This window comes from Empidonax traillii, unplaced genomic scaffold (assembly GCF_003031625.1).
Source record: "Empidonax traillii isolate 1590-97213 ecotype Southwest subspecies unplaced genomic scaffold, ASM303162v1 scaffold87:size1256882, whole genome shotgun sequence".
NCBI classification, from domain to species: Eukaryota; Metazoa; Chordata; class Aves; order Passeriformes; family Tyrannidae; genus Empidonax; species Empidonax traillii.
In genome coordinates this window covers 1,118,012-1,133,250 of record NW_020955280.1, presented here as the reverse complement: position 1 = coordinate 1,133,250, position 15,239 = coordinate 1,118,012, and the positions used below count along the sequence as shown (strand labels likewise).

Here is a 15,239-nt window from a genome sequence, read left to right as displayed (position 1 = left end):
AACTGCAAGACCAGCGGTGGCTGCAAATCACACAGTTGGGGCCAAGCCTGGCTGCGCCACATTCCACGAGCTGCCTTTATTCCTGGCATAGGCAACAGCCAGGCACTCCCAGCCAGAGCCCAGGCAAGTGCCTGAGGATGGATTCACAGTACAAAGAAGAAGAGAGACCAGGAGCTCTGGATGCAGCCTCCCCCTCTGGGCATTGGAGCCAAAAAGGGACACCCATTTTACCCTCCCCTTTGCAAAGAGAGGACACAGAACCCCCAGTGTCATGGCAGGCAGCCAGTGAGACCAATCATAGAATCAGCTGGGTTGGAAAGGACCTCTGAGATCGTCAAGTCCAACCCTTGATCCACTACCACCACAGTTACTAGAATCAGTTACTACGATCCCAGCCACGCTGCTTTCAGTGTAAGCGCGAGTTGCCGGTGGAACTCCAAGGCAGCCCACGTGGTTCTCATTTCCTGCCTCTGAGCAGGGGAGATTGGCTTCCTTCCCACCCCACAGCAGTAAGGCCGACCAGGGGAGTTTTGCAACCAGAAGCTACCCCCGCAACCACCTTTCTCCCACGGGTTTTGTTCTGCAGCTGGGATATGGTAAGCCAAGCAGCGTTTGAAAAGTCACAAGCAGCACCTTAGAAAATTGGTCCCTCAGCACTGGGACACCTGATGGCAGAGAGCATCCTGACCATCGCCAGTGACTACAAGACCCCCTCTAACTCACTCACTGCCCAGACTGTTCAAAGTAACTTGAACTGACTCCCAGAAAAATCAGCACTTGCCCATTTCGGACTGAGAGGAACTGACTTCAGCCAGAGGGGTCTTTGGCTCATTAAGCGATAACGTCCAAAGGCATTTCAGATCAAATCAAGCAATTCCTGGGCTCCTCCTACAGCATACTGAGATGCAGTCTGGCACTTAGGGTCCACTTGAGTCCTCTTAAAATAAAAATTAATGGATATGCAAATCAGACAAGGCATTAGACTAGTCTATTGGCTCCGGGCAACGCACAGATTCCTCTCTGATGCTACAATCCTAACTCCCCCACGCCTCTCCTCCTTCCTGAGCCCAGGGTCAACCATTAGCCATGGCTCACCAGAGCAGGGAGGACCCTGTGGACACATACCTTGCGTGCAACAGAGAGCCTGGATGGCACAGGTTCTTCTTGAGCTGGTTCCCAGCTCTGCCTTGTCCCCTCCCTGATCATCAGCACATCAAGTCTGGCAGGAGCACTGCTGGGCTCTCACCTCAAGCTGAGCCACTTGCCCACGCTCTGAGTCAGAGTCCGAGCACATCAACATCTGTGCCCAGTGAGGAGACAAGGAGACAGCAAGAGAAATAAGAGCCTGGCTTCCTGGAGAGTTTGCTACTGGGATTCTTCTATCAGTTTCCAAGATAGATCAACAGCAGCCACCCAACATGCTCAGGACCAGGTCTTGGGGGAAGGGCAATGCCAAAAGAGGGCATTACTCTTGGACCTCACCTCTTCTCTCTCCCCTTCCAAATAACCAACCACTAGTTACAGTTACCTTCTTCTGCAGTCTTGTTTCAACCCAAGGCTGGGTAAAGCAATTAATGTCTCCATCTAGTTGCACTGAGATGAATACAAATCTCAGCATCACCCTGACAGGGATCAGCAGTCCTGAGTGATGCCAACATCACCCCCTTCCACTGAGAGAGCTCAGAGAACAACACTGCCAGCATCAGCCTGAGAACTCGGAAATCCCAGGGTGGCTGGTTTGCTTCACTGGTGTTAAACCTACCAACTGTAGACCTCCAAGGGCCTCTAGGCTGCTGCTAGGAGTTCTGGGGAAAGTCTATTATTGCAACAGCATGAGAAAAAGGCCCTGAGCCCCTAAACTATGATGGAAAAAAAAAAAAACAGGAAGACTAAATCCTACTAATACAAGGAATGCATTTTAATTACACTGTGACTCTGTGAAATTACTTTTGATTCAAAACCATAATAAACCGAATGATTAACATGTGCCCCCAGTAGCTGAGTCTCCAAATACTCCAAAACCGCAAGATGGGCTAGGGAGTAGTTCTTACAGGTAAGGTCCTGACCACACAAACAAGTGGAAAAATCACTCTTCTCACTAAAATAACAGATCAGGGCTAAAATTATGTTTTTATCAAAATATTTGGAAATGGCCGGACATTTCTTTGTTGAAGTTCTGCTTTCGGCAAAGTAACTCTTTTTTTATCAACAAAACGTTAACAACTTCAACTCATGAAACTGATTTTCAAACAGCAAAAACAGGTTTGGGTTTTGGAGGGGCTTTTGTTTGCTTTGTTGATTTTTTTTGAAACAGGTTCCAAAGCACAGATTCTAACACTGAATACTCTGATTTCTTTTTTTTTTTTTTAAGAGAATGAGGAGCAAAACTCACATTGAATTCTCCAGGAGAGGTAGGCAGCCTAGGCAGACCATCACTGAACCTCTGACCTGTGGAAATGTTTTGGAAGAAAAGGTGCTACAGACTGAAGCACAACCATGCCCCTGTATTTATCCTGTTTCCTCTGGGTTTCTACTGTTCTGACAGCAAAGAGGACAAACAGGGCTTGGTCTTTTCTTCTGCAGTGTCAGGTTCACGTGAAACAGGATTCCGCACTGAAAACTAGGCAACTAACTAAAGAATACAAAAAACATCCACTTCAGCCATTCTAAACCAGATATATGCTGATGGCATCACAGAAATAAAGAACAGTAAGATATTTAACTATTTTTTTCCATAGTCTTCCCAGAAGCTCCCCATGTGTTTTGAGCTCTGAGAACAAGCTGGGATGGAGGAACTCATCACTGCGAGAAGCCAACAGGAGAGCCACTCTCCTAGTTCTCAGCAGCAGAGTAAAAGTGCTTGGCCTTCCCTGTCAAATGCTATCTCAGCTTCCCCAAGAAAGGAAAGGGGACATATTACTCATTTTCTAGGTGGAGGAGGGGATGTAGCCCTGGGGGGGTGCTTTCTCTCCCGCCCAACACAGCAGAAAGCTGGGGATGGATGGAGCGATGAAAAAAGGGAGAGTAGGGCACAATTCTGGTGCCCACATCCCACTCTTAGTGCTGCCAGGCCTGCACAGCCTGCCAAATCAAATAGCTATCCAGAGCCATACTCCTGACAAGTGTAACAGGCAAAGCCCTCAAAGCAGAACCAGCGCGAGGTTCCTTCCACTCAGAGCCATTGCTGCCCGCATCTGATGCTCATCCACCATGACTGCCAGCAGCTGATGCCTATGGATCACACAGAAACCTCAATCCCTCCTGCTGGAGAAGTTCTGTACTCCCCAGGCTGCTGCTTTCTTACAGGTTCCAATCAAGACCCCCATCCCAGTCTCCACAGATACCTTTTCACCATTGGAAAGGGACCTGGGACACGAGGAGGATGGCAAGGACCAGCCTTGTACCCTCTAGAGATCCATGACATGACTGGTGGGCTCTCCTGAAGGAAACCAGACAAATGCAAGGGCAGACCTTCAGCACCTCACCAAAGGGGAGTTCATCCAAAACAGAGGGCTACTGTCTCCCTTCTCGGCACTGTCTTACAAAGGGAAGGCAGGCAAGTCACAGCTTATTTTATGTCCCCGTTTCTCCTACTGTAACATGGTTTCTCAGCCACAAGACTATGGGTCAAACACTGTGCTGGCAGCACCTGCATTCATACATTCCTGTGTCCCCAGCACCCTGCCGAGGCACTGTGCTGTCCCCTGTGATAGGGAGACCACCAGAACAGCACCTGGTGGCAGTCCTTCTCCTGAGCCTTGCAGACCGACATGCAGCACATCCACGTGGCCTGTGACCACAGTAGAAATAAAATCACCACCATTCAGAAAAAACATAATTAGCAAAGATTGAACAGCCAGTGCTATGCTGGCAGCTGTGAGGAAGACACAGATCGCCTCCCTGCAGAAAAGGAGTCACTGCTTCCCTGTGCCCATGGTGCATCCTCGGAGTACCCTGCAGGTCTCACTCCTGCTGTGCCCGCCCTGCCAGAGGGCACCAAGACTGTTTACCCTGATCTCTAGAAATATATATAAATATATACCGCCATATACAAAATCTTTCTTGTCTTCTTTTCCAAACCCATCTCACCCTCTCTCAACTGGGACCCCCTCATAAAAGTAAGAAGAGACAGGCCTTTCCTGGCATTTCCTTTCTGTGAAAAGGCTGTAAAATTTTCCAAGCACAGCCAAAGCCAGAGCAAAGTTTGTCAGGAGCTCAGCTCGTTAGGCGGCTGCTCAAGGAGCCCCGCGGGAGGCGCAGGCTGCATAATTCAAAACATCTTGGACCCTGGAAAAGAAAATAGAAACCAGGCTGCGAGAACAAGGGGGGCAGCTCCAGCTCCGGTGTAACCCCTGCTCTGCGAGCACCCCATCTGCAGAGCTCAAGAGAAGCTCTGGCCCCAGCAGAGGTGCTGTGGCCAGCCCAAGTGGAGCTGGCACCAGGCAGAGGAAATTCCAAGCCTGTTGCTTCTGGCAGCCATGCCGGGCCCTGGCTAGGACCTCAGCAACCTGGAAAACGGCTACTCAGCAATTTTCTTGCCATCCAGAGAGCTCGGTCTGAACCACGGTTTCACTTCCCCCTCCCTGCGTTGTAGTCCAAGAAGCAGGGAACACCAGAAGCAAAAAAATATTTGTTCAAAAGCTGTTGTGTCCAAGGCCCCCCAAACTGTTCTGGTCTGGGAGGACAGTCTGGAGCTGCTGCTGCCCCCACCCCTTTGCATATGGGGGCAGACAGAGCAGAGGAAACTTGTTTGGACCAACCCTAGGTCTCCCCGGTTCCTTTTGCTCCGTGCCAGAGGAAAGTTCAAACAAGGCTGCACAGAGGCAGGACACAGGCAGCTTTCAGCCCAGCCTAACTGCTGTGATTGAGGCTCGTCTGTGGCTGGACCCACTCTGTTCAGGCCCTGTCTAGGCCGATCCTCTGCTGCAGATCAGTACTGGAACAAATCCTGCCAAGGAAGTGGTGAAAGCTCCAGTGCTGCAGGGGTTTCCATAGCCTTGGCCAACTTGCTGTTGGGAAGAGTCGCACCCAGAGATGCAGCCCTTGCACTCAGTTACTGCCCTTCAGAGCTCACTGTCCAGCTCCTCACTGCCCTGAGCATGGAGACCTACAGCACAGCTCCTCAGGACCCTTGCAACCACTTTTTCAGAAGCCAGCATTCTCTCCCAACTGCAGCCTTTCCCAAGGCCTGCAGCCCAGCACAGCATAACAACAGAAAGAAGCAACAGTCATCACGCTCACTACTGGAGCCCCTGCCCATCCGAAGGTGAGCACAACTTTTCACTGAGAACCCTGATACACAGCTATCTAGCAGGATCTTTCTTCTAAAGAGTTTATTAAGATTTTATTTTCTATCAGGAAGACTACAATGCTCCACAGAGGCCCTGCCTGCAGAACCAGGCAACCAATGCACATCTGATCAGACAAGTACCAAGCTCTGGGTGGCAAGTTAAGAAAGACCATTCATGAAGCCAACTTCAGCAGGGGACACATTGCAAACAAGTCCCTTAACTTAAACCCTTAAGAAAAAGCTGGATATGGCCCTCCAAACAAGGGTACAACATTCTGGGAGAGGGACATTTCTTCACAGAGTGCATACCAGATGAGGAGCACGGTGCCCTGGGGAGAACCAGAAGCCCAACTCGGTAGCCAAGGACAGGGGTTTGAGACTCTACCGTAAGCACACCAGTTGTAGCTTTCTAACTTCAGCTGGGCAAATCCTGGATATGAAACACTTGGGGACTGGAAAGCTCACAGATGCACCGAGCATTGAGGATACTTTACAAGAGGCGCTCCTAACTTCCAGCTTGTTAGAGGACTGGAAAACCCCGCTTATGCCTGCCTGGACTCGAATATGAGGGTGAGACCCAGAAAGGCGGTGGAGTAGGAGCAGTGAGCAGGAACTGGGAATCCTGGCTTCTGTCCCTAGCTCTGCCCCATATTCCCTTCCTGTCTTTGGTTAAGTCACTTCCTTTCACTCTTCCTCTCAGCCTCTGTTTTGAAGGTAAAAAAACTCTAGCCCTTGCTTCTGCATAGTGTTTAAAACCTGTTCTGTGCTGTGACAAGGCAGAAGATTGCTATGGCCAGAGGCTGCAAGACACCCAGCATGCAGGAGACATGTTGCTCACGCAGACCCCAGCACAGCCTGGCATTTCCTGTGCTTACATTTTGAGAAGCACAGAGTCTGTAAACAGTCAGTGCCACGGAGCATCTTCTACACAAACCATATCCTGGCCTGTTCCTCTCCTCAGCCACTGCAGTAGCAGTTGAGTGAGGAAAAGGAAAGCTGCTCAGCTGAGCTGTGACAGAAGGAACAGAGCAACAACACACAGCATTGCTATGGACAGCCCACCTGCAAGGTGGCGGCCCTCAAACCAGTAGCAGCAAGGATGGGGAAAATACAGCAATAGGAGAGGCAGAGTTAAAAGGAAAAAAAACCACAAATTAAAACTGCAAAAATACAACAACCCAACCAGCACTCTGAAGAGGCAGGATGGTGCAGACGTGCCTAAGGAGCACAGCCCTCCTGCTCCCTAGCAGATCCATCTTGCGGCCTCCCACATACTTTGGGGAGAGAGAAGACCAGTATGCACAGGCAGGAACAAGGAGCACTCTGTGGTTTTGCTTGGTATTTGAGGCCATCTCTCACACAGGAGGAGCTCTGCTTCGCTTTCCAAGTCTTGCCCTCTCTGGCACGGATCACAAACCTGGCTTCTGGCCCAGGACTTGGCTCCAGCAGCGCTCCTCACCAAACAGGGTGACGCCCCACCTCTGGGCACAGTGCACAGCCCAGTCCTAAAGCCATCTTGAGGCTATTACCCCAGCATCAGAAGAGGCTCCCCATCATCCCCCAGCTCAGATTCAAGGCATCTTGAGTCGCAGTTGAAAAACCCAACACCCCAACATCGGTCCCGCTCTTGGGGGAATTAAAACCCAGTGACCAAAGCATTGTTTTCTCTAGTGGCTCGAGCTGAAGCTGGCAGACAATCTGCATACACTGGAGAAGTGCTGTCACCCAAAGATGCCCAGGCAAAGCTAGCACTTCCTCTGCCTAGAGCTGCCCAGAGCTGCCCAGAAAGACATAGTAGGACAAGGTGCCCAGGTAAAGGCACTGCCCTCCCATCACGGGCAGTGGAAAGATGCTGGAAACCACTGCCTGATGTAGCCATCAAGGATACCAGAATACACATGTGCCCAGACACCAGTAGTTGTCAAAGAACCAGATCATGACTCCGGACAGTGTTGAGCAAGTGGGAACCAGGCCTTATCCCACTGGCTGTGCCCAGCATGGACATGCATTCAGCAAGAGCAGAACAGGTTCCTGCTCGACACTTCAGGGCACTGCAGCCCATCATCCTCATACTGCTTTCTCCAGTGGAGGGTTGTTGCCTGGCATCAAGGCAACCCTGCCCATTTTGGAAAGGCAGGAAAAGTCTCCAATGGCCCATCTCATGCCTTGGAAGAGAGGCAGAAGCCAAACTGGAGCAGCGTAGACTGACCCACTAGAAAGCAGCACACAGCTTCGAAAGAGAAGTTGGGAAGAATTGAGGAATATCATGATGTCCACCCTCACCTCCCCCCACAGAGCTGCTGGAGATGCACAACTGAGAAGCAAAACAGATCCAATGCTTCTCAGGCCCCTTGCTCCAAGACAGTGTATTTTTCCACAGCTTCAGTGCTATGAGAAATCTCACAGGGTAGTTAAATCTCATGGAGATCAACTACATAAAGTCAGAATCCATAGCTCCCACCACCCTCTGGAAATTCAGAACCATGTGCAAGATCACCACAAAATGCATTTACCAGTCAGCATCTTCCTGGAGGAAAGGAGAGCTGAGTGACACCAAGTCCTGACATGCATTAGATTCTGATTTTCCAGAAGAGTCATGCTGGCAATCCTCCTTGCGCTCCCCTGATACAGCTTAAATAACACTGATAAAATAATGCTGCATCTGTGCATCATACCACTATGCTATCCCTACCCTGCATTATATCATATATCAATGCATCTATGTACCATGTTTCCTCTTAAAAATGTCCAAAGTAGTCATCAACACAAGCACAGCTCTCCTATGTGTCCTTCCCCCACTTTGTCCAGGGCACTGCATGATGCTGGGTCTCTGCCAAAAGAGCAACAGCTCAAGGAAAATGACATTTGCAGGGCAAGCTCCAGGCTTCTGCTTGGCTAAGGCTGTGGGGAACAGTCGACATCCCTGGGTGGAGGCAGAGACAGAAGCTCACGAGCAGGGTCACAGATGGAGCAGACCCTTGATGTATTCTCGGACAGGAACAGCAAACTTGTTCTTTTCCACAGGGCACTTACTCCCGCAGCAGAGATTGACTTGGGAGATCCGTCAGTCAGGGTATTTAAAACTGGATGGAGCCCTAAGGAATTAAGAGCCGGAAGCCAGCCAGTGCCATCCCCTGGAAACGGCTAGACCTGAGCAGATTAAAACTCATTGCAGCAGCACATCTGGACCTCTGGGGGACACAGACACATTCTTGATGGCTAAGAACTTTCCCTCCCAGCAGCAGAGAAGTCCGATGCAATCACCTGAGACAGGGCAAAGAAGCAAGAGCTGTTCTGATGCCAATGCTCAATGGACACTGTACCAACAAGAGATGGGGCTGGAAGAGACAGAAAACAATCCCAGGACACATATTTTACTTGGGACCCTGCAACCAGCTGAAGGCGACCAGAGTAAAAAACAGCAACATCTCTATAGCAGTAAGAAAGCCACTGTTTGGGACATAGCTGATGCTCCTTGCAGAAGGAACCAAGGACCTCCTTCTCCAGCTACCACTCCCTTCCACATCCCTCCATACAGCAAGAGCTGCCAGAAGGAAAAGCACTCACAGCATTCAGCAGGAGAGGACAGTAGCAGTGAAAAGGAAAAGCAAGGGGTTTTCCCCTCCCAAAACAGTAAGTATGGATGAGACAATGCCAGCTGGGTCAACAACTCGAAAGAAAAGTCAAAAACTGAGTTGAGCTTGGACCTCACAAACTCCAGGCTAGCACAGCCAAGGTCCACAGCTTGTGGGCTGGAGTTAGCCTGGAGCTAAAGTGCAACTCCAGCACATCCTCGGCTGCCGTCCTGGAGCAGCATAGCCCAGTGAGCTCGGTACGTCCAACTTTGTGATGGCCTAGGAGCTTCATGCAGCAGTCTGTCCCCTCTGTCACACAGTGGCCAAAGAGCCACCTTCCAATAGCAACAGGGTGAGATGAAAAAAGGGCTTAAAAGTACAAAACACAACTATTCTACTTTCTTCAAGTGTATGACTGTGGTTTCTAGTTTCTAAGTAAGCTTTTCTTTAGCTGCTGCCTGTTTCTTTCTTTCCCATGGCTGGGGGCTGGAAAGAGGAAAGGGACTTTCAGGGGCAGGGAGACATTGTAACATCTACAACACTGCACCACAGAAAAGACCACCAAATGGATTTTCTAGGTAATGAAGATGCAGGTCAGGATGGTGGGGAAGGACCAATCACACCATCTGCCCTGCTAAAATGGTAACACGCACATTAAAAAGCAAACAAAAAGGTTCTTAAACATTTAGGTAGTGAATGCTCTGGAAAAAGTCTCTGATGGAATAGACAGCTGTTGTTGGGAGAGCACACTGATACGCTCATCCTTCCAACAAGGAGAATCATGCAACAATGTCAACCTGGAGATTTTTGCACTAGAACCATCCTTGGGTATTACATACCCCATACATAATGCTGGTGGCAGCCAGCATTACAACAGGCACCAGAGTCAAAAGAGGTCTTGCTTCAGCACCAACACAGCCTCGCCATGCGACCTTGGGCAAATCACTTCCTCAGTGACTCACTGTTCTTATCCCTCCTGCCACCAAAGTAGCAAAGCAAGGCACACACACATTCCCTATGTGATTGACAGACAGAAGGAGCTGCATGTCATTACTGCGTGCTTGGCATGAAACAGCATTTGGGCAGGGTAAAGAGCGGGAGCCACGTTCTCAGCACAGATCCTGCAGGTCAAAAGCACACAACTAAGGTTCCTGTAGCACCACTCTGCAGCCAAAGGTGCGTGGTTGTCCCCTGTGCCACACCATCAGCAGCCCTTTGCCTGGCACAGCCAGGGCACAACCGTCTGATGCCGCAGCCTGACACCCTGTCAAACGGCACTGCCCCCAAGGCGTGCAGACGCTGCACACAACAACACAACAGCCTGCCCTGTCATGTAGCATTACTTATGTGTTCAGATATGCATCCTTCTCGCATTTCTATTCCAGCAAGTGGTTGCTAGCAGAGTGGGGCTAGAACAAGTTCACCACCTGCTAAAGACACATCCCTAATACAATGCAGGGGAGGTTTTGTTAGATCAGTTCCTTTCTGCATGCAAGGAAAGCATGTACATGTAGTGCTTCCCCCTTTTTCTTCCAAGCCAACCACATGCCTGGTTTACCTCAAGAGGAAACCGAAGCCCATCGAGTAGGACACCGTAAAGAGAGGGGAGACGTCTCCCCTGACACTTAGTATAGGCTCAGACAGGAGCGCTTGTTCAAAAACCACGTGAAATGTGGCGAGTTCCAATCCTCCCTGGGGCTTTAACAGCCCCGATACGTCTTGCAAAATCCAAAGCAGCTCCGATAAAACCAGAAGCAACGCGAATAAGTTCTTTCCACCTAGAAAGGAGCTCCACTCGAGGCACTTTGGTCCTCGAGGAATCGCCTGCGGCCGCAGAAACGAGTGACAAGGACCCAGGAAGAGCGGTTCCCGAGACGAAGAGCGGAGCGGGAAGGATTCCGCGGACCGGGGGCAACGTTCAAGGCAAGCAGGGGCACTGACAGCACATCCGCAGCCGGCCGGACTCCGGGGGCAGGCCAAGTTATCGCTGCCCCCGGGAGCGGCGGTACGGCAGCTAGCCCGGGGTCTCCGGCTCGGACGGCGGCTCCCGGAGGCCCCCCCGTCCCGATGACAGCCCCGAGGAGGGCTCGGCAGCCTCCGGCTGCGCGGGGCGAGGGGTCGGTGCGGGGACGGCACAGAGCCCCGGCCCCGCGGGGCGGAACAAAGGGGCGGCGGCCGCCGGGGGCCGGCGGGTCACTCACCTCGGCGCCGGAACGGCTCAGGGCAGGCCGGGCGAGCCCACCGGGGCGGCGCGGCGCAGTTCCACGGGCTGCTGGGGGCCGGCCGGCGGCGCGGAGCCGGCGGCGCGGGCCGCGCTCATGGCTCGGCCGCTCGCCGCGGGGCGCGGGACCGGGGCCGCTGCCGGCGGCGCCCCCTGCCCCGCCGCGCCGCTCCTTCCGCCGGCCGCGCCGGCGGCTCCAGCCCGCGCCCGCCGGCGGGGGTGGGCGTCCGGCCGCGGGGAGCCCCGGCTGCCCGCCCGGCCCCGGGCCGCGGGCGGCTTCCCCGCGCTGCGGCGGGCGGCCGGGCGCGGGCGGCGGGGAGCGGAGCCGGCGGGCGCGGCGGCCCGGGCGCGGGCGGGGGCGCCGTGGCGAGGGCGAGGCGCTGCGGGCCGAGTGCTCCTTTCTCCGCCGGAGCCTGAATAATCATTTGGAGAAACAGGATCATTCACTTTCCTCCGAGCCGGAGCCAGGCGCTGCCCTGTCAAAATAAAAGCCCCGCGCGCCGATTAACCGCTTCCTGGTCGCGGGCGCCCCGCCGGCCGCCCAGCGGCACCGCCGGCGACCGGCGGCACCGCGAGTACCGAGACCGGCACCACCGCCAGGGACCGTCAGCCCGTCCTGGGCCTCCCGCGGGGAGCGACCGGCGCCCTGCGAGTGGCTATCCAGGTGTCTCAAACTCACGCGCCTCACACACATGTACGCGATGGCACACGGGTCCCACCACCGCCGGAATCTGCAGAGCTGCATCACAGACCTCCCAGAGACAGCACAGAGGCTGCTCCTACTGAGTATCCTTCTGCCCTGCTCTGCTTAACCACCTGAAACACTGTTCCGCAAGCCTCCCGCGTATCCTGTTCTCGACCCTCACTGTGCCTCGGAGATCCCACACCTGACCCCCTCTTTGCCGTGTCTCCCAGAGCCTGTGCAGAACTGGGCTTCCACGATCCTTGTGGGTCCCTTCCAGCTCAGGATATTCTATGTTTCTTACACACGAGGCACAAGGACTGGCCCCAGCACCTGGGAAGGGCAGCACGTTACTGTCTTTACCAACAAGTTTTCTAGGCATTAACCACCCTCCTGCCCTGAGCAACAACCTCCATGGACAGGAGCCGCACCGAGCACACGTACATCAGGCTATGGAGCTAGCCCGCCTGCTCCTGGGCGATGCTAGCAGCATCCTAGACAGGACGTGTCACCTTCCTGCCTGCAGCGCACCAACCGCCCAGGGGTGGAGCTGGGAGGAGAGGGCTGGAAGCAGGGACCACTTGTCAGCATCCCCGAGAGTTGCAGAGCTTGAGGGGGATGCGGAGACAAGCGACCAAACTCCGCTGACGGGAGGCAGCGGCCGCGGTTGAAAATTAACATACACTGGCCCCTCTGCTCACACACACAGCGCCCAGCCCGGGGCGGAGAAGCCGGCTTGCCCCGGGAGCAGAGGCGGCGGGGGACGGCGATGGGGGACGGCGATGGGGGACGGCGATGGGGGACGGCGATGGGGGACGGCGATGGGGGACGAGGCTGTCGCCCCATCAAGGCCGGGGCGGCGCGCGGCAGCGCCCCCTGCCGGGGCGGGGGGCGAGCTCCCGGCACTGGCGATACCGGGGCCCCGGCCCCCATGGGAGAGGGCAGGAGGGGCTGGCGGCGGTGCCCCCCGCACCCCCGGGCAGACGCTGCTGCGGCGGTGCCCCCCGCACCCCCGGGCAGACGCTGCTGCGGCGGGGCCCCCCGCACCCCCGGGCAGACGCTGCTGCGGCGGTGCCCCCCGCACCCCCGGGCAGACGCTGCTGCGGCGGGGCCCCCCGCACCCCTGGGCAGACGCTGCTGCGGCGGGGCCCAGCGAAGAGTGGCGGCGGCGGCTGCCGAGGGAGGACGGGAGGGCAGAAGCGCCCGCTGCTTCCAACCCCAACGGAAGGACGCAACATCGGTGTGGGCAGGCCCCTCTTTGATCGTTCGTTTGCAGAAATGCCTGTGGAAAGCACCCAAGGCTGAAGCAGACGGAAGGGATGGGTTGCGGTTGCTCTGGGTTTTCCCTTGGGGAACGGCAGACTGCATGAGCAGGCACTAGGGACCCCTTTGCATCGAGCATCATTTGCTTACACCAGCCACCCAAGGGGGATGTACCCCTCCAGGAGAGTGCTGAGGCCATACATCTCCCTGCCTCTCTGGTGAGCTTTCAAGTGCCTTATCAGCAAGCAGTGACATATTTTCACACTTTCATCCTCCCCAGTAGCAGCACTGGGCTCATGTCCCTGCAGATGGCATGCATAGGCACAGTAAATACAGTGCCTAGCCACCACTGTCTGGCACGACAGCTTGGTGCCAGGGGCAGACAGGTAGTTCCTTCCCTCCAGCCAGGTGTGGTGCAGAAGGGACACACAGAGCCACTTGTCCTCTAGGTCCTCTGGCTGCCTCTCCCTCCCTGCAACCTCCCAGACTTTCTACATCACAGCCCCTCACATCTCTCCCAGCCTGTGCACATGAAAGTGGCAAAGCGAGACTGGGAAAGGTCAGCAGGAGGACCAGCTGTTGCCGGCTCAGCACTGAGCCTGTCTTTAATTAACAACTTCTGGGCTAGCTGCTCTCCCTTCACTTGACTCTGACTTCCAGTCTCCCCTTCCCTCCTCTATCATTACGCCCACACTAGGAGAGACAGAGAAGGGAGGAGATGGTGAAGCAGAGTCCTCGGAGCTCCTCAAAGCCTCTCTCTGCCAATACCACCACCACCATAGCAACAGCTCATCCCAGGAGCTGCATGGTACAGCAGCACTTTAGCAAGCCCCTAGCCAAGATACCCAGACTAGCTGTTACGAGTCCCTCGCTTGCATGGGGTTTTCTTGCCTTTGGGCCACAAAACGTACACACAACACAAAAAACAAACAAAAATCTCCCTTCCAAACTAGTCAAGGACCAAGAGGGAGCCATCTGTGACAGTGACTCCAGCCTTCCCTGGGAAGAACTGGGACCAGCCACCCAGAAGCTCCTGACACATTCTACCTCTTTGGGATGCAGAGAATACTGGGCTACAGGGTCAGAATGATCAGATTTGTCCTGTTTTGCTTTTGCTGGTAAGGCATGTGGAGTACCCAGAAGCCTGTCCCAAGCCATCTCCAAGGCTCTGGGACTTGATCATTCCCACTGACTCTCCAGAATACGAGCCCCCAAGCTCAGACCTTCACAAGACCCCTGTGAGCAAGACTCTCATTATACTTATGAATATGATTAATTAGGTCCAATTAAATATACTGGAATTAACGATGAGACTCACAGTTAGCTGGAGCTGCAAAGAATTTCCCACTGGGTCTTTCCAGTCCCAGACCAATCTGCAGCAGAGGCCCCAGAGATGGAAAAGCCCAGATGAATTGGGCCGAGGGAGACAAGTCTAGGTTTGTGAAATGCCTTTTTAGGAGCAGCTCTCTGCTGATCCATGTAGTTACAGACCTGGTGGTAGGTCCAGCATGAAATCCACAGACTTGGCACACATCCTGTGTTCTCCCAGAAACACAAAGGTCCAGCAAGAAGATGGAAGAGGCTATGTTACTGCTCCTAAGGTAGACCCTGGCCTAAAAACATCTTTTCATCTCTTTCCATGCTCCCCTCAGTCCTGTCCATCCTTATGCATACTCCTGGCCACAGTGCCTCCTTCTTCCCATCAGACACTGACACAGATTCTATCCCACAGCCTCATGTGTCCCTGATGTTCCTCCATCTCCCTTGGATTGTGTTGCAAGGTCTCAATCTCACTTCTGTTTTGATGGTACCACAAAGCCATCGCTCAGGGAAAGGGGAGAAAAGCCAACCCACAAGAGGTCCCAGGTCTGTTCCCAGCCCTGCAGCCAGCTGGGGAAGAATGGGCTCCCTCATTTCATGCTCGTTGGAGTTTTAGCAGGGCAGCCGCCAGCAGCAGGCTGATGCAAGGAGTCTGTGCTACCTCTGCCACCTCTGCAGCTGCCTAGGCAGTCTGTGCTCTTGGCTAGATGGACCTGGACAAAATCAGAAGTGCCCAGTTTCGAGATTCTCCCTTGAAATGGGATCCCAGCCCATTTCCTAATTAACCATCACACCTCCAGCAGGCCGAGACTGTTCATCCACTGCAGCCAGAAGAAATGGGCAAGTGCAAAGACAACATGTGAAGCGAAGCAGCCAGCCAGTCAGCCA

General features: G+C 53.9%; 1 protein-coding gene across 3 annotated transcripts in view; it reads right to left on the bottom strand.

Moving 5' to 3' along the window:
• BCL9L (BCL9 like) overlaps positions 1 to 15,239 on the bottom strand; it is a 63,784-nt gene that overhangs the window by 35,352 nt on the left and 13,193 nt on the right. For 2 of the 3 annotated variants that reach the window (XM_027881431.1, XM_027881434.1), the window contains exon 1: positions 11,067 to 11,140. The exons of the other annotated variant lie outside the window; for it this stretch is intronic. The gene's annotated coding sequence lies outside the window, so the exon portion shown is untranslated. Of the gene's footprint in view, positions 1 to 11,066; positions 11,141 to 15,239 lie in introns of those variants that run through there. 3 annotated transcript variants of the gene reach the window in all.